This window comes from Amblyomma mixtum, chromosome 3, assembly GCF_055824585.1.
Source record: "Amblyomma mixtum isolate Tamu chromosome 3, ASM5582458v1, whole genome shotgun sequence".
Lineage (NCBI taxonomy): Eukaryota > Metazoa > Arthropoda > Arachnida > Ixodida > Ixodidae > Amblyomma > Amblyomma mixtum.
Window position 1 is genome coordinate 291,928,470 of NC_143014.1, and position 27,513 is coordinate 291,955,982.

General features: G+C 51.5%; 1 pseudogene; it reads left to right on the plus strand.

Moving 5' to 3' along the window:
- The first annotated feature begins 7,547 nt into the window (after positions 1-7,547).
- Positions 7,548-27,424, plus strand: LOC149355164 (uncharacterized; annotated as a pseudogene).
- The last annotated feature ends 89 nt before the right edge of the window (positions 27,425-27,513 follow it).

Below are 27,513 nucleotides of genomic sequence, written 5' to 3' on the forward strand. Positions count from 1 at the left end.
AGATGAAATTTCAATAAATCTTATAAATGAACTTGGTCTAAGCGGCAAGAAAACGTTGTTAAAAGCGTTGGAAACAGTCATAACAAATAAGAAAATTCCGGACAGCTGACGACAGGGTAAAATGAATATCATTTATAAGGAGAAAGGAGACAGGATGCACATACAACTCTTCAGGCCGATTGCATAACACCGACAACATCTTCTTATACAGGCTAGCAATGCAGACGATGCATTTCAAAATTCAGTCGATAGAAAGTAATACGATAATCGGAGAACTTCCGAACGGGTTCAGAAGTGATAGGCGCTTACGTAATAGCTTGCTCGTGCTTACTCATATGCATATATATAGCTAGGGTGAAAAACAGACCTCTGTTTAGCCTTCCTGGATATAAGCAGTGCAACGTGAACAGGGAACTCCTTTGGAACATACTACGCTGAATTCATCAATCTCGAGGTAATAGATTTCCTGCGGGAAATGTACCCAGATAATAAAGTGGAAATTAAATTGGAGATGATAAAAAGCACGACTAATGTCGAGGTACGCAAAGGATTAAGGCAAGGTTGTCTTCTTTCACTGCTAAGGCTACAAGAAGGTAATATAGGTTATAATCAGTCGTACAGATGAGGTGGAAAGGTAGCAGAGTAGCGGCTACCCGGTTTAATGTATGCGGAAAATATTGTGCTGTTAGCAGGTAGGCAAGAAAATTTGCAAACCCTGATTAATTCTTCTGGAGACGAACCAGCTGCTCTAGGCTTTACTTTTAGTGCAGTTAAGCCAGATCTGATGATTTTCAATGTTTCAACTGATCAGGTGCTTACAATACAAGGCTATGAAATACCCAGAGTGGCAGAATATAAATATCTCAGGGGCTGGGATTGCGGTTTTGTATCTAAGGGCAGAAGTTCAGTCGAGGTTAGAAGTAAATCAGAGAGCTGTTGGAAGATTAGCACTAGGTGCCCACGGCATAACCACAAACGAGGCCGCACAGGGGGATATTTGGGCTGAGCATCGTTCGAAGCAGGGGAAACTCAGAGTAAAATATTATACGAAAAACGCCTTACTAAATTGGACGATAACAGGTGGTGAGCTAAGGTATTGAATATCTTATACTCGAATGTAGTGGTATCCGTCCGGATGCCGATGCAACACAGCCACTCTCCCTGAGGCCCTAGTTTTAGAAATTACAATGGTCTGGTGAGTGAATCTGCGGTGGAAGTTAGCAAAAAAGCGATGGAAAGATCGGTTGCTCCAAAGCAGAGGGGTGACATCAGGTTAGAAGTGTAGGATGAACGATGTATTTAAAGCAAAACGCTAATTTATAGACAGGTTTGTTACACCGTTGAAGAAATGCAACTTTCTTTAGATAAAAACTGAGCAAGGTGGCCACTGCACCACTCTGTTTCAAAGGGGACGCTCCTATCTTCCATCCATTTATCTATGTATCCACCCACGTACCCATCCATCCCCCTACTCACGCAACCATCCGTCTGTCGGTCCGTCCGTCGCCAATACTGGGAGACAGGCGCAGGCGCAACCGAAGAGACAGAAGCAAGTGGAGCCCACCTGTGCTAGAACCGCTCTTTATATACTTTTTTTTCCCATCTGTGGTCGTGAAGCAACCCTCCGGTGGCAAAACCACCTTCCCACTTCTAATGGAAGCGTACCATCTGCATTGTACTGCTTTAGCCGAACAACATGAACAACGTGAGTGTCGGGACAATAGAACGACGACGGAGAATTAAGGGGAGCAGTTTCGTAGGTCACGTCGGTCATCTGACGGAACAAGCGGTATGGGCGAGTGCATGGGGAGAATTTGTCAGAGTCGGGTCAAAGAAGTGGAATTCGTTACGCCGGCGGTCGTAAACAGACCTAATCCTGACATATTTGTGAGAGAGGGGCAGACGCAAGAGAGTTGGCGTGCCAGGTTGGCTTACACGATATCTCTGGTACATTGTGCGGTTGCAATGGCAACGGATAGCATTGTGTCCACATATAGGCAAGATAATGGTGCAGCCGAACGAAAGAGAAACATTAAAGGACTGTCAAGTCCCCCTAAGAGGGCAATGCTATAGTGGCGGGTTCTGGTTCCATTGCGTACGCATGTAAGTAGGTGATGACGACGACATCCAAAGCACAGCGCGAGAAGCGGCTATTTAAACGCGCGGGAGAGTGGTCTAATGCAGTAGCCAGCGAAGCTGATCTGTTCACGCCGCCGGCGGTTTGAGGCCCGCTCACCTACATAAAGTGTTTATATATTTATTTTTTTTATGGCGTCATCACCCCACCTAACACTCGGATGCCCTCTACTACGCTTGCCCCCTCCGGTAGCGATATTAGGGACTTTTAGAATAGGGTGACGTTATCGGTTAGGGGAATAGGCGCAACTTGGGCGCCAGTGCGCATGCGCAGAACAATACTGCCCCTTTGGTTATAGTCCTCCGCATGCGCACTAGCTCCCCACTGTTCCCTATGTCCCTAAGCGATAGGGTGACCCTATTCTAAAAGCCCCTATTGATACTGTCGCATCCTCCCAACTACATCAGAGGTGATGGATTTTCAACCTTGGCGGCGGACGGTGATTGGCCCTGGGAGGTCTCGTGACTTCTGTGACATCCTCACTGCCTCGAAAAATAATGAAATTTCCTGACATCAGGCGGGTTTTGCTCTGACGACAGCTCTAATGCTATCGCATTAAAGCGCGGCGAAAAGCCGCTGTTGTTGTGGGGCGAGGAATTGTGCGTGAACTTACATGAGGTAATGCCTTAGTCACTATGTTCGGCTGAGACGTACCGACTGTGTCGAAAGTAACCAAGCAACGAGGTTTGTTGCTTAGCCGTGTAGCGGAGCAGTGCACTAATGGCATCCACTTAATCTCTGGTTCTGTGTAAGGCAAGGAATAATCTTTTCAGCACTTTTCGAGACCTTGTGGTCCTTAAAGCGGCCGTATGGGCTACACTATACAGCTGAGAGGCAAAACCCGCGCTGCCTGGTTACTTTCGGCAAGGACGGTACATAGTAAATCAGTCAGTGTGCGGCCGAGACACTGAGTAGGTCTGGGGATCAAAGGCTGTGGCCAGTTTACGCAGTAGGAACACGTGCAGAGGAAATCATCGACTTCTCACAAAGTAGCGTCCTCGATCGGTGAGTAATTGCGAGGGCCGAAGGGTGAAGAATAGTTCTTTCCGAAGAAAATCATCAAATTCGGAAGCGCAAGTTGTGGGCAACAGAATGCGTTATTCTTACCTGGTCGCATAGTCAGTGGCAACGGCAATCCACTTCTTGAGTGGTACATCGAGAAAGGACGCAGCAGGTCACGGAGATGCAAGCATTCCGTTCAGCAGGTCAAGACCAACACGACAAAAGGCAAGGCGGGAATGTCTATAGGCAGAAGGAGACCAGCAGGCAACGTTGATTCCTTTTTCGTACACGCTGGCAGAGGTTGCAGGGGGCAACGTAGCGCTGTGCGTTGCAGTACAAACCGGGCCCAAGGAAACGGCAGCGCACGCAGGCGTGCACGACATGCTAAGATGGCCAGCAGTGAGGAGGCAATAGAGTTACGTCAGGACGGCCAAACACAGCCGCTGCGACGCCACAAGCAGCAATTCAGTCTTGTCATACCAACACGGTGGTAATATAACGGAGAGCAAATAGTCACATCTCCAGAGGCGTTCGGGTTTGCAGAGAGTCGAGGCCTTGAATAAGCGGCCTTCAATCAGGGCCCGCGGCGATGCTGACAAAGTCGGAAGGCGAAGATGGCCGAACGTCGGTCTCACTCGAGCCAGGCGGCTGAACAGGCTGACACGGAAAGCAGTTCATGTCGTGGTGCAGACGCCGAAACTTGTACTTGACGGTGAACGAATATACTTGCAGGCGCAAAGCCCAACGAAAAAGTCGACCGTGGTACGTTTTAGAGAGGAAATCCAGCAAGGAGCATGCTCGACGGTCACGTCCTTGAAATGACGACAGAACAGCCAAGGAGGAAATTTGGCAACAGCCCACACAAACACCAAACACTGATCTGTGATGAAGTTGGCAATTTTCCTCGGCATCGGAAAGAAGGCGTACGACATGAGGAACGATGTCGTGCATGGCTCTGCGAACCTAGTACCGACCAAGTCGTTGGGGCATCGGTGCGAATTTGAGTACGAGCTGATGCGTCGAAATGGGCTAAAGTAGGTTGCTTGGTCACCGGCGTGATAACCGACTAAAAGGCTTTCGCAGGGAGGGCCTGAGTCGAAAAGAAACGTTTTATTTTTGGCTTTGATCAAAAACCAACTGGCCGTCCAAAGAGCACTTCGGCAGCAGTGCTTTTTTTTCCTCCTTTCTGTTAGTGGAAGGACTATGTCAGCGAAAAGCTTAACAAAACGATGCCAATACGACGAAACGCCGACAATGATCCGGATATCCTTTGTTGAGTGCTGAATAGGGAAGTCCACGGACGACGTGGATTTGAGCGAATCCGGTCGTACTTCAAAGGCGTCGACCGGCGTCGGCCAAGAATGCTGGGCTGGCGGCGTCGGCATTGACACTTCGCGAAGCTGATGATAACCCCGGCCTGTAGGAAAAGCACTAGAATGGTAGTAAATCGCTCCAGGTGTGTGGAAAATTTAGGCGTGGAGACCAAAACGTCGTGAAGGTAGCAGACAAGTGCTCCACTTGAAGCCCCAAAGAAGTGTATTATTCGCTCGAAACTGCCCGGAGAATTACATACCCCGAAGGGCATAACACCGCGAATAAATTGGAACAAAATGCGAACACTGCCAGAACATGCAAAAGGCGTCTATCGACATGCGTAGCAATGTGCTCCTATAATGGCGAGAGAGTTTTCATCACCAACTGCAACATTTGAAACAGGAATACCCGAGTGACAAGCGCAGCGTCGTAACCCTGAACCTAGTCCGCCCGCCCTTCCCCTCCCCCCTCCCCCTCCCTCAACTCGCTTCAGCAGGAGCCCCGTATACGGTAGCAGGAAGTGGTCCGCCACGCCTGGGCCCGGTACCTGAAAAAGTATATTCGATACCGGTGCCCGATACCCTCAAAAATTGTATTGCCGATACCGATACAAATTACTGAACCTGCAGATAGTCGATACTGCACCGTCCCTACTACGACACACTACTTAAATCACCAGTATTAATAAAGCTTGAAGTATGATTTGCTAAGCTAATATTTTCTCTTCGGTTTCTCGAAGTTTTAGTGTATTTTGATGTAGCTCAATGCATATAAAAGGGTTGAAACGAACCCGGCACAACTGATTTCTCCACTTTCTTTAAGGTCCAATGTCGCACCAGCTCGTTTCGTTAAATTCTAGCATTGTAATGAAGCCATGGAGACGTTGAAATGATCACTTCCATAAGCAGGCAAGCAAAATCTTTTTTGAAGCTAATGGTCTTCATGCGAACTGGAATCTCAGCACTGGACTAGATACTAATAAACTAGAAACTGGTGCAAGCGCTGTGCGCTTGAGATAGCCGAACAATTCTGTCCCCGGCACTATACTTCACAGTCGTTTGAAGTGGAACATTCTTCATTACACGCTGGAGGGACCACAACAAGGAATAAAAGGGCTAAAATTTTTATTAGGCAACTCATATCTTGCTAATATCTGTTGTTTAGACGTTTGCTTACTTAATGCTAGTAAATAACCGCATTTCCTCAAACCGTCGGTCCGAAAGAGCCTCGCGCTGCTGTCGCGCTTTAAGCGATCGAAGCAAATGAAAAAAACCTCTGTATACAGGAGCACCCCAGCACGTTGCCGTGTTGTATTTTATAAAGGTGGCTTTTAACGGGACAGCGTTAAAGGTGCCCTGCGATGTAAATCAATCGTGAGGTCTTTTATCTTTGTATGCAAAGCAAGAGACATTTTGACGCCTGAACGCCCAAAGAGGTCACCGAAATCATATTTAATATTTTAGTCTTCTCCAGAATTGCTCGTTTCGAGCCGATGGTGTCGCGACGCAATGGTCGTTCTCAGCAGCGTAAGTGACGTGGCATCAAAATTTGGTGCTGCCTTTCTGATTGCTTGGACGTCCAGTTTGAACCTAATAGCTTCGTACCCGTAAAATGGGTCCAAAATATCGTGTCTCGCAGTGCTGTACGTTTTTCCCATGCCGGGCATAGCAAATAAATCAGAATAATTAAAGAGGACATCAAAGAGATTAATGAAACACTCAAATCTCTAGTCGAGGTAGTTAAAGAGTTCAGAGGCAAAAGCTATACATTCACCGGCACCTCCGATGCTCAGGCCGCCCGTCATACGGGGACCCAATGGGGCAAGCGAGAGCAATTGTGGCGGAAACAGTGACGACTCAGATGAAATGAATATCGATCAGGCTAGACCCGCGAAACGTAAATCAGACGACACTAGTGTAATTGGACAAGCCAGAAAGCACGTGGCATTTAGAAAATTGGTCAAGGATGAAATCAGACTTTTAATTGAACCTGAACAAGAAACTCGAGGCGAGATTTGAAGTGTCAGAAACGGTGCTTCAAGCCCTTTGCAACGCATCAGGTATACAATATCAGAATCATAATGTATCCCAAAACGTCTAAGATTTGGCAATGGAATTGCCGGTCGTTGTCATTGAAGCGATGGCTGTTGCAATAGTACGTAGCTAGCCAGAACACACAGCCTTTGGCAAGTGCTCTGCAGGAAACGCGAGGTGTATGGAAGCTTTCGGGGTAAAAAAGCTACGATAGCGGGAAGGGAAGTAACACCCAGGTCGTGGCGTACGTCAAAAGCAACGTCGCCGTCGCCCAGCACGCAGTAGGCCACAGAGAGACCGAAACGGTCTTTGTGGAGATCCTGCCCGGTAAAAAGAACAGAGGCAGCATATTTCTACTCAATGTGTACAGCTCCCCGAGGTGCGCGAAGGCGAGGTTTGGCCCGATGTTAAGAGAGCGATTAGCCTGTTAGGTAAGAACCCGCTAATAAGAGCCGGGGATTTTAATGCCAGACATCGAGAATGGGGTTACACGACCAGCAGCCCGAAGGGTCAAACGCTGTTGGAAGACATCAATGAGTCAAACCTCTACATCGCTAAAGATATTACATGCCCGACGAGGGTGGGCAACAGTGTGTTAGCGAACACAAACCCGGACTTGACTCTCTGCCATAGAAATGGCATAGTCAAGTGGACGAACAAGCATCAGGATCTGGGTAGCGACACACGTGCTAGAGGAACTAAGCAGGGAAGTGAGCGTTAAGCCCGCTGTGTATCGGAAGGAAACCTAAGCGAATTGGGATAAATTCAGACAGATCAGAGAACGGGAAGAAATTGGGGATATTGAGTGCATTCAGAGTAGGGCCACCCAATTAATTACCCATGTAAACGAAGCCACCGAAAAAATTAAAGGCGAAGGTTTCCATGAGGCAATTAATAGCAGGCTATTCGGCATGTTCAAAAAGAAAGAAAAGCTAACGAAGAAGCTCAAAGAGCAAAAGTGGAACCGAAATCTCAGGAGAGAGATAGCCAGATACAAAGTCGAAATAGAAAAATACGCCCGCAAACTCGAGTCGCAACGTTCGGATAACAAATGCGACGAGATGGAGGGCACCATGAATGGGGCCAAGACCTGGCAACTACTCAGGTTCCTGATAGACCCCAGTAAGTCCAAAACAGCCGCCAGCATAGAACAGGTCAAGGCGAGGTATAACTTTAAGGGTACGGACAAACAGCCCGTCGAGAAACTCAAGTCCACGTACGTAGCTCCCCCGCCACAGGGCAATACAGAGATTACAACGGACCGGCGAACAGCGAGCTTGACGCGCCCATAACAGTGGCAGAAGTCAGAGCGGAGCTGAACGGCTTAAAAAGACGATCGGTCCCCGGGCCGGACTTCGTTAATAACAAGATGCTCGGCAATCTGGGCGACGAATCGATTAGTGCCCTAACCAGACATCTAAATCAGGTGTGGGAGAGTGGTCAAACACCCCAAGAGTGGAAGAGGGCTAAGATCACCCTAATCGATACAAGCAGGGAAAACCACCGGCTTAGAGAATCTCCACCCAGTATCCCTAACATCCTGCGCAGGCAAACAACTAGAGAAAGTCATTCAGAGGAGGCTAACCGAATACACCGAAGAGAATGATGCGCGGCCGGCTGAATTTGTCGGATTCATGCCCGGCCTCTGTACGCAAGATACCATGCTCAGACTACATAACGATGTAGTCAGAGACTTCAGGAAAAAAATACGAAAGCCAAACTAGGCTTATATCTCAAGAAAGATTTCGACAACGTCAGCCACGACGCCATTCTCGACGGGCTCGCTGAGCTAAGAGTAGGCGAAAGAACCTACAACTACATTAGATCATTCCTGCCAGACAGGACGGCGATCATCAGCTTTCAGGGCTTAAAATCGGAGTGTAAGGTGGGATTTGTTCCGTGAAGCTTCTCAACGGGAGCAGGGCTAACTGAAGTCCAAGGTCAGGCAGTGGAGCCAGGAGCGTGCACCAGGCGATGGTCATGTGGCACGCGCGTATGCCCGTCGTCTTCCTTACTGTGGCCCCCGGACAGAAGAGGAGCCATCCTGGCGACTTAAGGGGCGGACAAGACAGCGGGGTCGTGGTATGTCTTGAGACGGTTGGTATGGACAGTCTCACGGCCGTGGCGTCTGAGATCGGGTGACGACGTGAGGGGCTCAGCTATACAGTTCATTGGAGATGTTTGCTGCAAGATGCGGTAGGGCACGTGATACTTAGCGAGCAGTTTCCTGGAGAGGCCCGGAGTACGGGGTGGTATCCACAGCCAGACAAGAAAGCCGGGCGAGAAATGCTGGGGAGGTTGATCTTCATCGTGGCGAGTTTTCTGAAGGGTCTGGGTAGCTGTCGTGAGCGACCGGGCGATCTGGCGGCAGTCTTCAGCGTGCCTGGCGGCTTCGGAAATGGTGGTGCACTCAGATGCGTCAGGGTGGTAGGGGAGAACAGTATCAATGGCAACGGAGGGATGTCGGCCGTAAAGGAGAAAGAAAGGAGAAAATCCGGTTGTAAACTGCGTAGCAGTATTGTACGCGAACGTATTATACGGGAGAATGAGGTCCCAGTTCGTGTGGTTCGAAACAGCGTACGTGAATCATCCCAAAATTAAAGTCTCTAGTTGTTTTATAAATCGAAAGAATTGTTTACTTTGAGGAATTTACAAACAAATCACTTAAAAGGAGACAATTCTTCTATTTTTCCACATAATCGCTGTGGCGGTCTAAGCATTTTTGCGGACGCTGGGGCAGTTTTTGTATGCCCATGTCATATCAGCTCACCGCCACGCCATTGAGGAAGCGTTTGACCGCATCTTTCACTTCATCATCAACAATAAGCGAGATGTTCTTTTAGCTTTGGAAACGAGTGGTAGTCACTTGGTACCAAGTCCGGACTGTAGGGTGGGTGGCTGATGATGTCCCATCAACGGTTTGGCAGGCAGCGTGGGGGCGAGCGTTGTCATGGAGAAGACTCACGCCCTTGCTCAACATATCTCTTCTGCGATTTTGAATCACCCATCAGAGTTTCTGAAGTGTCTCACAATATCTGCCAGCGTTTACTGTGCTGCCAGGAGCCGTGAAGTCTACCAACAATGCCCCTTTTCGATCCCAAAACACAGTTGCCATGACTTTGCCGGCAGACTGTGTTCGCTTGCATTTTCACGACTTAGGCGAAGAGGAGTGCCGCCACTCACGTGATTCTTGTCTGGTCTCAGGTGTGAAGTGGAATGCCCAGGTTTCGTCAACCGTAACAATGGAATCCAAAAAGGTCTTCTTTTCATCTCCATAACGCCGACGAAATTCGCGACAGGAGTTAACGCGTTGCCGTTGATGGTCGTCTGTGAGCATTCGCGGAACCCATCTTGCGCACACCTTCCCATATTTCAACTTTGCTGTCAAAATCCTATGAATAGTGCTTCTGGAAACGCCAGGCACCAAAATGCAGTTATTCGAGTGTGATCCTCCGAACTTGCCCCATCATTTCTTCGACCTTCGCGACTGTCTCACCAGGAATTGGCGGTCTTCCGCTTGTTTCTTCGTCGTAAATTTCAATGCGTCCAGTTGCGAACTCCATACACCACTTGCGGACGCTTTTAACATCCATGCACAACTCTCCGTACACTTCCGCCAACTGGGAATAAATTTCTATTGGTTGACCGCCTTTTGCGTTCAAAAATCGATTAACTGCGCGAACTTCGTACCTGGCGGTAGCGACAAACGGGAGCTCCATTTCAAATGGCTGCCGTGCCAAGACTGACAGTCCCTTTCGTGCTGAGTCATGGGCCATGGCTTTGGAAGACTGGGAACAATGAACACAGCGAACACAATGAACATGCAAACAGTTTCCCTGCGGCTGCAGACCTTTGGAGACCTTACCTTTGGGATTACCCTCGTACATAGCTAGCATGTCCCCCAGAGTTAGGTTAAAGCGTTCAGTAAGGCCGTTTGTCTGAGGGTGGTAAGTGGTGCAAGCCCGATGGATGACGTTGCACTCACGGAGAAGAGCTTTGATGATGTCAGGTAGGAAGACGCGGCCTCTGTCGCTGAGGAGTTCACGCGGGGCACCGTGTCGAAGGATGAATCGACGCAGAAGGAAGGATGCCACATCCTATGTCGTGGCAGCAGAGAGCGCGGCGGTTTCAGCATACCTCGTGATGTGATCGACGGCAACAATGATCCATCGTTTGCCAGAAGCAGTATACTGGAGGGACCCATATAAATCAGTGCCAACGCGGTCGAAAGGGCGAGGCGGACAAGACAGCGGCTGCAACTCGCCAGCAATACGGTTGGTGGGTTTCTTGCGGAGTTGGCAGTCGAGGCAGGAGCGTACGTATTTCAAAACGAAATTGTGCATGCCACGCCAGTAGTAGCGGAGGCGGAGGCGCGTGTAAGTCTTGAAAAAGCCCTCGTGACCGCATTGCAAGTCAGCGTGAAAAGATGAACAGATATAGGACCGGAGGTGACGAGGTATGACGAGGAGCCATTTTCGTCCATCAGAATGATAATTACGGCGATAAAGCAGGTTATCTTTGTGAAAAATGTGAAGCTTGCCGGCGCAGGGCGCGGGATGGTGCAACCGCCGATGGGTCGGAGAGAACGTCGAGAAGAGCATGAATCCAGGGGTACTTGCGCTGCTCAGAAGGCAGGTCACTGATGGTGGGAGACGGAACAGGGGCGTCGATTTCGCAGAGGCTGGCAAATTCGGCGGGGAGCGGGGAACGAGACAATGCTTCGGCGTCCTGACGCTTGCGGCCCGACCGGTACACGACTCGGATGTTGTATTCTTGAAGACGCAGCGCCCATTGCGCCAGGCGGCCGGAAGGATCCTTTAGTGAGAGAAGCCAACAAAGGGCGTGATGATCCGTAACGACGTCAAAAGGACGGCCGTACACGTAAGGGCGAAACTTGCCTAAGGCCCACACAATGGCGACGCACTCTTTTTCAGTCACAGAGTAGTGAGACTCAGCCTTGGTAAGTGTACGGCTGGCATACGCAACGACATATTCATCGAAGCCAGATTTACGCTGGGCGGGCACTGCACCAAGACCAATACCACTGGCATCCGTGTGGACGTCAGTGGGGGCCGCCGGGTCGAAATGGCGCAAGATGGGTGGTGCCGTGAGGAGACGACGCAAGGTGTTGTACGCGTCGTCGCACGCGGGTGACCAAGCCGAAAAATCAACATTGGTGCCGAGTAGCTGAGTCAAAAGGGCAGCAATTGAGGCAAAGTTGCGAATGAAACGCCTAAAATAAGAGCAGATCCCTAGGAAGCTGCGAAGTTCCTTAGTGATGGAAGGATTGGGAAACTCAGTCACGGCTCGAAGTTTCGCAGGGTCAGGGTGTACACCATCTTTCGACACAACGTGACCTAAAATTGTCAGTTCGCGGGCAGCAAAGGTGCATTTTTTTCAAGTTCAGCTGCAGGCCTGCGTTTCTGAGGCATGTCAAGACGTGCTTCAAGCGACATAGATGCGTTTGAAAGTCGGGCGAAAAGACAACTATATCGTCCAGTTAGCACAAGCATGTCTTCCACTTGAGGCCACGCAAAACGGTATCCATCATTCGCTCGAAAGTAGCAGGAGCGTCACAGAGGTCGAAAGGCATGACGTTAAACTCGTAGAGGCCGTCAGGGGTCACAAACGCGGTTTTGGCACGATCTGCAACTGCCATTGGGACCCGCCAATAACCAGAGCGCAAATCAAGGGAAGAAAAGAGCTCCGCGCATTGTAGACAGTCCAGAGCGTCATCAATACGGGGCAAAGGGTAGACGTCTTTGCTTGTGATCTCATTAATGCGGCGGTAATCGACGCAAAATCGAACGGAGCCATTCTTCTTCTTGACGAGGACAACCGGTGAGGCCCAGGGTCTGGTGGAAGGCTGAATAACGCAGCTCTGAAGCATGGTGTCTGCCTGTTCTTGACAACGTGGCGGCCGCAGGAGTAGGTGAGCTGAGGGCGTCCATGGCGACCGGCGGTAGTTCTGCGGCAGCGTCGGGGTGGTTGAAAACAGAATCAAAGAGCTGCACGGTTCCGACGCATTCGCCGCGGCGCAATGCGAAGGGGCTGGAAAACGGGTTTAAGACCCACAGTGCAGTGAGGCCGGCGGATAAAGTGAGCATGGCAAAAGGCAGCGCGCAGACAATGGCGGCGTAGAAAAGTAGGAGACGGCGTGAAGATGACACTGGCATCGCGAACACAGTCACAGGAGAGAGGCACAATCACGGAAGAGCACGCAGGAATATCGGTACTGTCGGCGACAAAAGCTTTGGCAGAAACAGGGGCACCACAAATTACAGTCTCTGGCACAGGATTCGGCAGCGCAGAGAGCGCTACTTGAGCCCGAGCACACTCGATGACCGCGTTGTGGAGCGATAGGAAGTCCCAGCCTAAGATGATCGAATGCGAACATGACGGCAGAACGATGAACTCGACCAAATATAAAATGTCTTCTATGACTACTCGAGCAGTATACACTGCTAACGGCTGGATGAGGTGAGCACTTGCAGTTCGTAACGACAGGCCAGAAAGAGCGGCAAAGCGCTGCATCCATGACAGAAACCGTAGCACCGGTGTCGACAAGCGCCATGACAGATACGTCCTCTACAAAAACGTCAATTAAATTAGCGGCAGACAAACGAGGCTTTTCAAATTTCGACGACTGCGCAGTTCTAGCCTCAGGAACGGCGGCACCTAGTTTTCCTTTTGAGTGGGCGAGGGACGCCGTCGCATTGGAGAGATGGAGCGCCGACGTGGAGAAAGCGAACGGCGTCCAGAGAAGGACGGCTCAGCAGGAGGCGAATACTGTCGCTGGGACCAGTAAGCGGTAACTTCAGGAGGTGGTCGCGAGGCATTCATGCGTCGACGGCAAAGCCGTGCCACATGACCTGGCAAGCCACAGAAGTAGCAGATCGGGCGGTTGTCAGGCGTGCGCCAGGAGTTGCCCAGTTGAGCTGGCGGTCGAATGTTATCGGGCGTGCCCCAGGAGGTTCACAGATGAGCAGGCGGTGGAATAAAACCAGCAGGCTCTCGAACAGGACCAGGAGGCGGAGCACAGGTAGGTGGTCGCGCAACAACCTCCGCATACGTCAGCGGGACCGCGAGAGGTGTGGGCTGAGGGGCTTGCGGGAGAGCCTCAGAGACCTGGTCTTGAATGATGTGCCTCAGATTCGGAGTTACGTATGGTGATGGCTCTTGATGGCTTGAAATAAGCGAGAGCTGCCCGGCAACTTCTTCACGGATGAAGCTCCTGATGTGCGGCAGGAGCGATGACTGGTCTCTTGCATCGTTCATGCCAGCAAACGAGTCGATGCTCGTGGTGTGTTCGCGTGTCAGAGACCTCTGCTGCGGAGTTCCAGGGCGAGAGGATATTCCCCAGCACCTGCACCAAATGTAAGGCGGGATTTGTTCGGTGAAGCTTCTCAACGGGAGCAGGGATAATAGCAATCCGAGGTCAGGCAATGGAGCCAGGAGCGTGCACCAGGCGATGGTCAAGCGGCTCGCGCGTATGCCCGTCGTCTTCCTTATAGGCGGAGTTCCCGCTGGGTAACAGAGGTATTCCGCAGGGGGCTGTGCTCTCACCCTTCCTTTTAAACATCGTAATGAGGAAGCTCCCCCGTAAGCTTGGGCATCTCGAAGACTTAAAACTAAGCATCTACGCGGACGATGTGACCCTCTGGATCTGCGAAGGGAACGACTGGTAAATCACATCCAGGCTCCAAGAGACAGCAGACATAATCAGAAAACAAGCATATGACGTAGGTCTATGCTGTTCGCCATAAAAATCGGAGCTCCTGGCAATGACCAGCAGTAGTGGGAAGGTAACTGCAGATATCAAAATTAAAGTCAACGGGAACGAAGTCCCAAAAGTAGATGAAATTAGAATATTAGGTATGATTATCAACCGCAGGGGTAGTAACAAAAGCCTGATTAAGAAATTAAAAGACCAGGTGGAGCTCTTAGTCAGAGTATTTAACTCTTTCCCTACCGTCCCATTGAGCATCGTTAGCCCGCTAACGATCATTTCATGCCCCGATTTCAGAATCTTCTGCGTTGCTAATGACCACGCTGCAGATGTACCTTGTAGGCAAGGAACCAAAGTTTTGATTCCGATGTAGCTCTGTTTTGTCCCGCGGAGGGGCACTTTTTAACGCCTCGAAGAAATGAAGACGTGGACCTGCGGTCATTGCCCGTCATGTTGCCCGGAGATGATGCCTTCGCCGCTCGACTTCGGAGCCTTCCGCGTTGCTTACAGGCACGATGCGCATCTGGCTTGTAGCCGGAGATCTGAAGTATGTTTTCTGATATAGTTTCTTTTTGCCCCTAGAAAACGGCATTTTTGGAACGTGCTTCGAAGATGCGGTACTATCAAAGTCGCTTGGCAGCCTCCACATGCGCGCCACGCGCTCTAAAACATAGCAAATCTCAGGACTCCGTTTCGTCTGGGAGTGATTTAATCGATGACTTGTGCAACAACGAGCCTGAAAGTGTTGCAAAGCACTGAAGATGATTCAGTTTTCACATCGGCGATGATGGAAACCAGCTTCAAACACAGGTGGCCACGCTCCAATGCACAACTATAGGGTTTCCAGTTATTGTTTTGTAGCAAGAATATTATTCAAGATGGAAATCATTTTTTTTGCAGATAGTGGTCAATAGAGTAACAAACATTTTGCATAGTTCAGAAAATTTTTAACGTTTTTTTTTCTTTTTAAATACAAGCGTGTCTTTGCAAGTTTTGCTGAATTTTTTCCTAACATCTCGTTTTTAGCAAATAAAATTTTTTGTTGCAACATGGAATTTGTTGTTTAATCTTATATGAATAGAAAGCACCTTTATTCAGCTCTGTTTTTGGATATTGCAATCAATGTTGAATGTAATAGTTCTTACAGAAAAAAATGTACTGAAACCTTCAGAAAATGGTCATTTTCCCCATGGTACGGAAAGAGTAAAGACGTCCAACAGAAGGAGTGGCCTCACGGAGGCTAGTAGACACAGGCTCGTACAAGCTTTTGTCATGAGCCGAATCTGCTACGCGACTCCATTCCTAAATATCAACAAGAGCGAAGAACGGGAGATAAACTCCATAATTAAGAGATGCACGAAGTGCGCTCTAGGACTCCCCATAACTACTTCTAACGACATTCTAGAGAAAATGGGGTTGCATAGTGAGTGGAAAGAGCTAGCTGTGGCGGTCAGGATATCCCAGAGAGAGCGACTCGCAGGAACGGCGGTGGGTAGACAAATCCTCGACTGCGTAAACCTACTAGCGCCCGGGGAAGGCGAAAGTGTCAGAGAAAGCATAGATCGAGAAATCAGAAAGCATCTATACCGCCCATACCGAAGAACATGCACCCCGTAGACGACGAGGGGAGGAGGAAAAGTAGAGCTAAGCACCTCGCTAACAAATTGGACAAACTCCCGCCGGGATCGGTCGCCTACACCGATGCAGCGATCGGGAAAGAAGGCGAAGTAACCTCAGTCGCCCTACTAGACACCGGGATCGCCATAGGAATCGAAAGAAACCGAGATCTACCGCCGGTAGAGGCGGAGGAGATTGCAACAGCCATTGCCATTGCACGACCAGGCGTGAAACACGCCGTCAGCGATAGCAAAGCGGCGGATAGGAATTTTAGCAAGGGTAGAGTGAGCAATCGTGCTGCCAAAATTCTGAACGAGTCGTCTCTCGCCGAAAGCGTGACCATAACCTGGAACCCAGCACACACCGGTCTCGCCGGCAACGAGGCTGCCCACATGCTCGCCTGCTCCTCGCTACCTCGGGGTGCTGCGGACGCCTCCACAACAACATCTAAAAGCAAAGAAAGTATTGGTACGTTTAGGGATGTAACCGACAATCTGATGAAAAAAGACCGGACAGATCCCTGAGTAAAAAGGAATCGTACGACTGGAGAAGACACCAAGCTCGAAATTTCTTCTCGCCCCTGTGGAGCAGTTCGACAGGTGCTAGAGGGCGGAAGAAGGACGGTGCAGAAACCGAAATTTGTAAATTTCGCGGCCACGTGGCAACATTAGATCACATAATATGGAGATGCGTTCGTGCCCCTGGACGCAATGCGATTAAAACTAGCGATGAATGCGAGACCACGCTAAGAAGCTCCGACGAAAAAACTCAGCTCTTCGCCGTCAGCTTGGCGGCCGAGGCTGAAGACCTCTTCTTCTAGACGGGATCGGATGTCCTCCGGCCGCGGTGCGACAGACTGCCTCCCCGGACGCCTGCTTGCGGACCCCGAGGTGGATGCCGCGCCATATTCGGCGGAAATAAATGTTCTTCCTCCTCCTCCTTCCTATGCAAATGTGGATACCTAACAAGGTTTCAAATTTCTGCAAAAGCCAATCGTAACCTCTAAAAATAGCCTTGCTGCTTTCGGTCACTGAACCTGGTGTCTGCAAGAGCTACTTGAGTGTCTCTTGGACTCTGGCGTAATTCTCAACGAATCTTTGCAGCGACCTGACTCTATCTGTCCATCGCGTCGGGCAAAGCGGCAGTAAGTTATTTGGCCTTGATTCACTCTCCACAGCTGACTCGCGTCCTGTAGGAAGTACTATGTTAGCACAAACACTTTTGCGCTTCTTGGAGCTGCAACTTCTTTTAATTATTAAGCGTTATATGCTTTAGGCCTGCCTCGGCGACTGAGAAGAGTGCCAATTTTTTTTCGACTTCAAGCACAGAAACCAAATCCATGAAAACAAATGAAAACATCCAGCTGCTACCATGTACCAACGCTCTTTTATGACAACTTGACATCGTGAAGTCTTAATGTGCTGATTCGACACAGTATCTCAGAACCGGCTGCCGCGACTCAACAAGTCGCGACAGTACGATGCGCGTGACAAAGGCGTCTTACATCATACTGCCACAGATATGACGACTACCAAGCTGCACCGACAGCACCAGCACATTTCTGTAATTTAACCTGTATGTCTAACGAATTTTATATTTCAAAAGGAGCAAGACTAAGCGGGCATACTCAACTACAATAATAATGTAAGCATAGATAGAGCAGTCCATACCCGAATAAGCCCCCCCAAAAAGCTGGACCTGTCCACGGAGGTTGACAAACGGCGCCGGCCTTCCTTGATCGTGGTGCAAGCTTCTGACAAGCTCCCTAAAGGTCAACTCCCAAGGTCCTTCCCAAGCGCTTCTTCATATAGAGCCAATGGAATGGACCACTTTTCCAGTAACGCTCTGTGCATGCGCAAAGCCTCCTCGTCCGCCAATTTCGACGACTGAATTTTTGAATAGGAGAGGAGTTCTGAACGTGCTGAACGGAGGCTGAACGTGCTTTTCCACGACGTCCCCTCGGCTTCCCAATCTCGTGCACAATAATGGACCATTTGGGGAAATCTGTAAGTCAGCTTTCTGCAAGGCTTGTCTTCCAACCAAAGGGTCTCGTTCCGAGACGGCACTCTCGCATTCTTTAAGCAGTCGGGTTCCCCTATCTGAGTAACTTCTGGAATATCGCCATTCGACTTCAAGATGGCTCCGAGAGAGGGGGAACCGCTGTCAACCTCCTGTAGCACCGCAGTAGAGGTTAGGCAGGCAATGCAAGAAACGGGCTTTGCTTCCGTGATGGCTGGAGAGGGCTGCCTCATACAGGAACTGTGCTCATAATAAACTTTCTTCGAAGTTTCTGCTGAACAAATTAGACTGACCCGCACCGTCGCGCCAACTTCCTCCTCTCAACAATCAGTACTCCTGGCCCGAACAATGAACAGCCGTACAGCCCACCAGCCACTTCGCGATGACAAAAACCCTTTTGGTGGGCCACGCTGAGCGATGACACATGCGACTCACAAAAACGATGGTGGTTGGGACTCCGGGAAAACTTTCCTTCGCATACAGCGAATTCCAGTCACTTCTAAAGAAGGGAGGGAGTTGGTGCCGGAACCTTGGATTGAAAATAAAAGGTTTTCTACGTGAAGGCCTTGAGATATGCTTGGCTCGGTCATTCTACTACCTAATTTGCGTTTCAGCGCAGAATAAAACTAGCGAGCAAGAGGCGCTCGGCGTGGTACCTGCGCCAGATGTTTTTATAGGTGGTATGCACTGGCACGCAGCCGTCTTGCGTAGGAGTCCTCTGCACACAACGCACGCACATGGCCGAACATCGGAAGCCTTCTTAACACTCTGGAGCAGCCTTTCTTCTGCACAAAGACTGGGCTAGGTAGTTGTTCACTTTTGCACTGTGCACGCAATGTTGACAACATTCGACACGAGAGTACCTGCTAGCTTACACTCGATAGCCCGCGCTTTGCCAGTATCGTGTCTCTGTTTCGTGTCAGCATCTGACAACACAGCGCACGGTGGAAAAATTTGTGAGCTGTTTTGGTAAGGATCGGGTTTGCCGTGCAGCTCGCAAGCCATGCGGTATCACCCTGACGCAAGCGCAAATTTCACATCGTCCGCGATAGGACGCTGCCTGGGTGGCCACGACTCCAGCGAAAAACAAAGCGCATATGTCCCAGGAATTCAAGACCAAAAAAGCACGAGGTCACATCCTTTCATTCAACATATTTAAGCAAACTTTGGTGACCGTCCTGCGTTTTTTTAGGATGCACTTCGTTCAAGAATTTTGCAGGTGAGCCGAAGATTAAAGTATGAAACGTTATATCACGGTCAGATATGTAGTACAGCTCTGAAATCAACGGCTCTGCGCAGATACACAGCTCACAGTTTGCAAGGAGCACCGCATACGCGCCGCAGCTGTCGAGTGGCGCCGAGCCACCGATCACTTTCCCGCGAATGTGCCTGAACTACATGCGGCTCTCCGGTTCCACGGAAGCCCTGCTGTCATTGACTGCTATCCGAGCTTCTATCCCAGAACCGAGAGGAACTAAACACGCGACCAACTTTCGTCGCTGCGCCTGTTTTCTTGGCCGGCTCGAGCAGCGCTAACAAGCACAGCTTCCCAATCAAATTGGCATTCGTTTACGACGTAGTTTCTTGCGGCTCTAGCGCTCGGCTACTTACCGGCCGAATTTCCGATGCACGCGGATTCCAAACGGCCGTCTGAACGCGACACGCGAAGGAAACATGCTTGCGGAGCAGGAGTTCGTCTGCTACGTGCACCTCAATCATGGCGGCCGGCGGCGGCGCACCGCAGCGCCACGGCACGGCTGCGTGCCAGTGCATACCACAAACAAAAATGAGGGCTAGCACTTTAATTCATACCTGTTCCAGAGACTTGGGGGTGTCTTCTACGTGTAGTTTCCTACTGGGTCGTCATGGGAACGCGGAGGCCGTAAGATAGGTTACAGCAAAAAAAAATGTACACAAGGCAGGAATTCAGGTGGAGGAGGGGCTGAGCCCCCTCATGAGAATACTTGAGGGGGCTCTGGCCTCCCCGCCCTCCCCCCCCCCCCCCCCCCTCCTGTTCCGGCGTCCCTGCGTTGCGCATCTAATTATGCGAGCTGTAACTTGAGAGTGAAAAAGGTAGCCCATAAACCACTCACAATCTTTGTGATCGAAAATAGCGGCTGTTCCGCACGAGCAACGGTATAGGAGAGTGCATAAAGACGGTTCTGACCTGCAGGACGAGTTGTTTCGACGCTTCAAGGAGACTGCACAATGGTTGAGCGAAGAACTCGCCATTGAACAGGGAGGTGTGTGGGTGAGTGAGCTGTCAGTGGAGCGGCAGGTGCTGTACGCGGTGCACTTCGCCACCGGTTGGTTTCAAAGCGCAACAGGAAATGAAGCAAACGTCATCGTAGCCCGGCCATGTGTGAGCAAGTGTTTGCGGCGGTGTCAATATTGGGTCGCAGAAGGGGGTGTGTTCGCTTTACGGCGAGACCAGAGGATAAGGCGGCGTAGGCGAAGGAGGGCTTCCTTCGCTTAAACTTTCTCCACGGCAGCATCCCTGGCGTCGCCGGGTATGTCGATGGCACACTCATCGCCATCAAGGAGCTGCGGGGCAGTGCTGCGAACATGACAGTAAGTAGACCTCGGCCACTATTTTTGACCGCATGAGTTCGGACACAAGTGCGGGCCTTGGCAATGACAGTAAGTTCGTGCTGTGCACGTTTTCCTCAGGTCTCTGCTGAACATGTGTATCCTGGCTGTGGACACGCGTTGGCTCGAATCCTTCCCCGACGCGTTCGTCTGGTGGCATTCTGAGACGGAGGGAGGCCTGCTGGACGACGACGAGTTTTTTTTTTATGGTAAGCAGTAAAAAAGCCATGTCAACCATCCAGCGACTGGTCACATACATTGAGCTATGCATTTGCCCGGATCAACTAAACCTACAGGAGTGAGTCTGGCTAGTTGCCCCTCTGGAGACACGTTACATAATGACACAGTGCATTGTAATCCTTTTGTTATTTACAATTGCAACAGAAACACAGGACACATATAATATTGTTAAAATACATGGTATTTCCTGTCTAACAACCAAAGAAAAATGCACCTGACGGCACTTTTATTATCTAGGCAATCACAGCGCATCAGTTATATTGTAGCGTTTGTTTGTAGTGTTTGTTCATGCTTCAAGGCTGCCGACACGCCACTTTATCGCTTCGTTTGTGACGCAAGAAGCGCCTAGATTTATCTCGATTGATCGCATCCAGGCGGAGCCGATTTTACTTTGCACCAGAATGTTCTAGTAACTTTCCAAGCTTTATCTCGAATGTTCCCTATAAGCATTAAAAAGAGCACGGCCGACAGCGCCGGGCATTCTGTTCGACGACCGCCGAGCACGCTGGTTGCTACGCCGCCGCCGATTGATTCAGTTCTTTGCGGGCGCAAGTCAGCCCAAATAAAGAGTTTCGTTTGGAAGTCATTCTTGCTGTTTTCCTGTTCGCCGGACTGCAGTCACCACTACGTGACATCTGGTGGAGGTGCTGACCTGCTATCCAGCTATGCCCCTCACGATGGAACCTGGCGCTCAGCCAACGCCTGTCGTGCTTCGCCAACCCCGTGAGCCACCGACTTTCCGTCGAAAACTACACGAGGATGTGGAAGACAGGCTGGACTTGTACCACCGTGTGGCAGCGCTGAACACCTGGGACGACAGCTCTAAGCTTCGAAATGTTTATTTTGCATTGGATGGCACTGCGAGAATGTGGTTTGAAAACCGCGAATCTTCCCTCACGACCTGGGCGACCTTCAAGAAGCAGCTATGTTTACCAGCGTTGTACGTAAGGAAGGCGCTGAGGTCCTGCTGCTGTCAAGAATTCAACGCCCAAACGAGACCGTGACTGCGTATGTGGAAGACATGAAACGCCTTTTCAGGCGCGCCAACCCAGACATGACTGGAGAAAAGAAGCTGTCCTTCCTGATGCGTGGCCTGAAGGAACAACGTTTCGCCGGTCTGATCCGGGATCCTCCAACAACTGTCTCCGAGTTTGTAGCTGAAGCTTCAACAATCGAAAAGACCCTTGACGCCCGGACCCGTCACTACAACCGACCACTTGAAGTGCTGTCGGCAAGCTCCCTAGAAGATACCCCTGCAAGCGGAGATAACCTTCGAGATCTAGTACGCGAAATTGCTCGCGAAGAACTTCGCCGACTGTTCCATCCGCGGCACAGCCGACGCAGGAGACTCAGGTGGCGTCGTTCACGGACATTATCCGTGAAGAAGTGCATCATGCACTTGGCTCCGCGTCACCAACGACACCGAAGGAAGCTACAGCCATGACCTATGCTGCAGCACTACGCAGTCCTACGCCTCGACGAGACCCCCCGAGCCCTCTTCGATGCGCACCAGCTCTACGCGAACGACGTCCCCTAGCTCCCACCCGCCCACCTTCCTTATGAGCGAAGCAACGGAACCAGGAAATGCGACCAGTGGAGGACTCCCGACACCCACCCACTATGTTTCCATTGTGGCCACGCTGGGCACATACTTCGCCACTGCCCGTACAGACGCATCGGGCTACGAGGTTTCGCCATCGACGCCCCTCGACCGCTCCCCGGCCAGCGACCACGGGAAATCTACGACGGCCTGCGCAGAGGGGAGTACGTGTCGTGAAGCCGTCTTTCCCGCTCCCCGTCGCCTTTCCGCTCCCCGTCGCCGTCCACCGCACGTTTTGCATCACCGGGCCGCACCTATGCCGCGGCTGTCCGAGGAAGGTCCCCTAGCCCCCGTAGGGGAAACTAAACAAAGCAACTTGTGGAGGTCACGTTGCTTCCCGAGGAAACGACGAAGATCCTCCAGCGACCACGCCGTATGAAGACTCCGCACCTACTACGCCGACGACGCATACAACAACCTCGAACACGAAGCAAACCGCCTTCAAAACTACGCCGACATCAAGAAAAGCTCCTACCCAGCACCTCCACCAGGTGTCACGTAGTGGTGACTGTAGTACGGCGAACAGGAAAACAGCGAGAACGTCTTCGAAACGAAACGCTGCGAAAGGTTGCTTTGTTTAGTTTCCCCTAAGGGGGCTACCCTTAGGGGAAACTAAACAAAGCAACCTGTGGAGGTCAGGCTGCTTGCCGAGGAAACGACGAAGATCCTCCAGCGACCACGCCGTATGATGACGCCGCACCCACTACGCCGACGCCGCATACAACAACCTCGACCACGACGCGAACCACCTTCAAAACGCCGCAGCCATTAAGAAAGGCTTCGACCACACGCCCCACCCACGATTCACATTCCCAACGAAGCCAGCCGTGCCTCAACGCCGAGGACGACGTGCAACTCCCGATCCAGGACATCCGACTCAGAAGTGGTCATCAACGGCCGGAAAGTTACCGCTCTAGTCGACACAGGAGCAGATTATTCGGTGATGAATGGACCATTCGCTGCGCAGCTGAGGAAAGTAACGACTGCTTGGGACGGCCTGCAAATTCGCTCCGCATGGGGCCACCTCATTACGCCATCAGGACGGTGCACAGCGCGAGTGACTCTCAAGGGACATACCTATCCCGCAGCCTTCGTAGTGCTACGGCAATGTTCCCGCGAAGTGATCTTGGGCATGGATTTCCTCAATGAGCATCAGGCGATCACCGACCTGCGATCCAAGCTGATCACACTTTCCACAGACGAGGCCATCCCGTCGATGAGGACTCCGGGACATCACGTTGCACTTAGTGTCCTGGAGGAACAAGTGAGTGTCCCACTCGCTCAAGCGTCATCGTCACCGTAGGCTCCACAGAAGCGAATAACACTGAAGCCATTATCGAGTGGAACATGCAGTTGCTTCTCGACCGAGGAATCGGCATCGCAAGAGGCATCGCACATTTCTGCAAAGGACAAGCCGATGGACTGCTGACTAACTTCAGCGAAGAATACCGGCACGTTAACACAGGAACGACGATTGCTTTCCTCGACGAAATATCCGATGTACGAGACTCATTCGCCCTCTCCGATCCATCCATAGACGATTCACCAGACCAAGAGAACTCGCCTTCTTTCGACACAAACCCAGCCCTACCACGGGACAGACAGGACCATATCCGCAATCACCTTCGAAGCTACAGCGAGGGCTTTTCGTCATCGCCGAAGGTCCGACAAACGCCGATTGCCAAGCATCGCATTATAACCGACCAGCACGCCCGACCCCTCCGCCAAAGCCCCTACCGAGTGTCGCCGCGAGAACGACAACCCATCCGGGACCAAGTGGAAGAAATGCTTCGCCACGACGTCATCCAAGCTTCAAAAATGCCCTGGGCCGCACCGCTTGTTCTAGTGAGAAAGAAAGACGGCACACTTCGATTCTGCGTTGATTACCGCCGCTTGAACAACATCACAAAGAAGGAAGTCTACCCCCTCCCCCGCATCCACGACACATTGGACCGGCTCTGCAACGCTAAGTACTTCTCATCGATGGACCTCAAGAGCGGCTACTGGCAAATTGAGATCGATGAAAGAGATCGCGAGAAGACCGCATTCATCACTCCAGATGGCCTCTTCGAGTTTGTGGGTTTCTAAGTGGACAGGCCACCAACCACCGCGGGTTCGAGCTTCGCGCGAGCCAAGGGCCCCGATCAGCCGTCACCACGCACACACTGGGACACCGATGCGGCGCACTCAACCTCCGCTGGGAGGAGAGCGATTCGACGCAAAGAAATAGGCCTCCAAGTTCACAAAGGAGACGTTTATTCACGTCGTCCTTCAGCAGTACACACACACTCAATCGTCACCCCGTACCGGGGGCGCGCGAGGAGCAAGGCTCCGCTGCGCGCACGAAGCGACTCGAGTAATGCGCGCGCCGCTAGCACCACGCTTCAGGAGAATGTCCCCGCGGCAGTGCTGTGATCTCTCGTGTCGACCGTTGGGCCGGTTGCGAGAGAGAGTGGGCAATCAACGCAAGGTACGCCTGTCGGAGGTCGCTGGACCCCGCTGGACAGGCTCGAGCCGCTACAGGTGAGAGGACACGTGCTGGCGAGCTCGAGTAAGCACTGGTCCGAACGGCAAAGGCCGGCACGGACAAACAGTAGCGTACGCACCTTACGCTGTCTCGGAGGGATCTCTCTCTGGGCCCCGCTCGGACGGTCGCGCGGTGCGCGGCCGCCAAAGCGGGTCCCGAAATCCCGCCAAAAGGCACCAATGGCAAAGGCCGTTTGGGAGCCGGTGCGGAGCTGTGGCCAAATGACAGTGATTAGTCACTTAGCCGCCTCTCTACCGCCTGAGGCGGGAGCAAGGGAAAGAGGAGAAACAACGCGGGAAGCCGGCACAGCCGCGCAAAGGCAACGGCGGAAAGCCAGGATTCCCACAAGTTCAAGGTGATGCCGTTTGGTCTGTGTTCCGCACCAGCGACATTTCAGCGAGTAATGGATACAGTGCTGGCAGGCGTGATGTGGCAGATTTGTCTGGTATATTTAGATGACGTCGTTGTCTTCACCTCGAACACCGAGGAGCACCTAAAAAGGCTTCGAAAAGTGCTAGACGCAATCAAATCCTCCGGCCTAACGTTGAAAGAAGTGCCACTTTGCCTATAAAGAGTTGCTTTTTCTAGGTCACATTGTTAGCAAGGAGGGAGTAAGCCCAGACCCGCAGAAAACAGCTGCTATCGCAGTGTTTCCACCACTGGCCGACAAGAAAGCTGTGCGCGGATTCCTCGGACTGTGCGCTGTTGGGACTGGGAGTCCTAGCCAGGAAACGGTCGAGGCGACGGTGAGTCAAATGACTTTTATGTACAGTATGTACAAGGGCTTTTACATGATACAACGGTCAAGAGCACCACGGGCTAGCACAAAGAAGAAGGGCGGCTCCGGCGGCGAGCGTAGCTCCGGCGTGATGGCTCTTCTGCTGCCGTCTGCTGCGCGGGTTCAGCGCGGCTCCGCTTTTATAGCTGCCCGTGTCCGTTGCGGCAGCCAGTAGTTCAAATCCTCCAATCAGGTCACGGCACTGGCTACCGTTCAAATGGACGAATGGCCGAGAGGCTGCCGGTCGTTGAAGCGTCGTAGGAGTTCGCACCGGCGGAGAGGAGGGGGAGGAGGAAGGGTCAGCGCCGGGCCGGGCGCCGACGAGGCGGGATGATTCACGCTGCAGGCCGCGACATGTCCGAGAGAGTCTGGGGGCCCGCTTTGCGCGACGGCGGACGCGCAGCGCTGGTTTAGAGAGGCCAGCCAGCGAAATGTGGGCGCCAGCACAACAGCACCACCGCCGCCAGACAATGCGCCACGAAGACGAGCTACTTCCGCGTGGCTCGGATGCGGGGCGCGCTCGTACGCCAGGCTCCTCCAAGATCTCGTCCGGTGTTCAGCCGCAGGTAGCTCCAGGCTCCTTTCCGTGAACAGGGCCCGCTCGTCAAGACAGGATCACTGCTCCGCAGCTTTGTCGCCCAGGTGACTGGATCAGCTTCGCTCGGTCCTTCGGAAGAGCTTGCTTCTCAGCATCGGTCGTTGATCGTTGTGCATGTTGCCAAGAACCGACCGACAACAGGCAACACCCAACACGAGCAAGTGCCCTCCGTCACCCGTCAAAACGCCAGACTTAAAGGTCATAAAAACTCAGCAATAGTTCTGCCCCCTTTTCGCTCCCTCTTCAACAAGAGACACATGTGGGATACCAGAACTCTTAAAATAATAAACGCAAACAAAGTGTCAAACGCAAGCAACACAAGGAATCAAATGATTGCAAATTGGGTCCCTCGAGATCATTTGGGCAGGAAAACAATCGGCTGAGGCCGCGAATGAGGACATCAATTTTGCCCCGATTTACGAGCGAACTTTAACAACCGTTTGCGAAGTGACAAAAGGTAAATAGCGAGGCGTTCGAAGGTAGCCTTGCTCAGAGCGCACGGCTTAGTGCGGCTGCGTTCGCGTTTAACTTGCCTTTCTTATAACGAACGACAAGATTGTGCTGCTGGAGTATCATACTCCACCTCAGCAACCGGCCGCTCTTAGATGACATTATTTAACCAAGTTAGTGGGCAGTGGTCGGTTTCGACTACGAACTTGGAACCGGCGACGTAGCAGGCGAGCTTCTGAACGGCCCACACCAGGCAGGCGCATTCCTTTTCAGAAGTGCTGTACGCCTCTTCACGGCAAGTCAACTTACGGCTTAGGTACAAAACTGGCCTTTCATTGCCCTCATCATCCTCTTGGCATAGCACAGCTTCCATGCCCCGATCACTGGCATCACACTGAATTATGAAGCCTTTTGAAAACTCAGGCGCCATGAGTACTGGCTCCTCACTCAAGGCTTGTTTCAGCATTTGAAACGCGTTCTCTTTTTTTTTGGTCCCATGTCACCTTCACGGGTTCCGACTTTCGAAGCGCGTCTGTGAGAGGACTAGCAAGCGTCGAGTAATCTTTAACATAATGCTGGTAATATCCAGCTAAGCCTAGAAAGGCCCTTATCTCGGTCTTAGTGGTTGGCCTGGGGTAGTTTACGACAGCGGCTACTTTGATTTCTGACGGTCTACGCCGGCCACGCCCCACCACATGCCCTAGGTAAGTCACTTCTGCGCAACCTAGCTGGCATTTAGCAGGTTTGATTGTGAGGCCGGCATCTTTCAGCCTGCTCAGCACGACTCGTAAGTGATCTACATGTTCTTCCCATGTGTTAGAAAAGATGGCGACATCGTCGAGATACGGGAGCGCGTACTCGGACAGACCATGGAGCACGT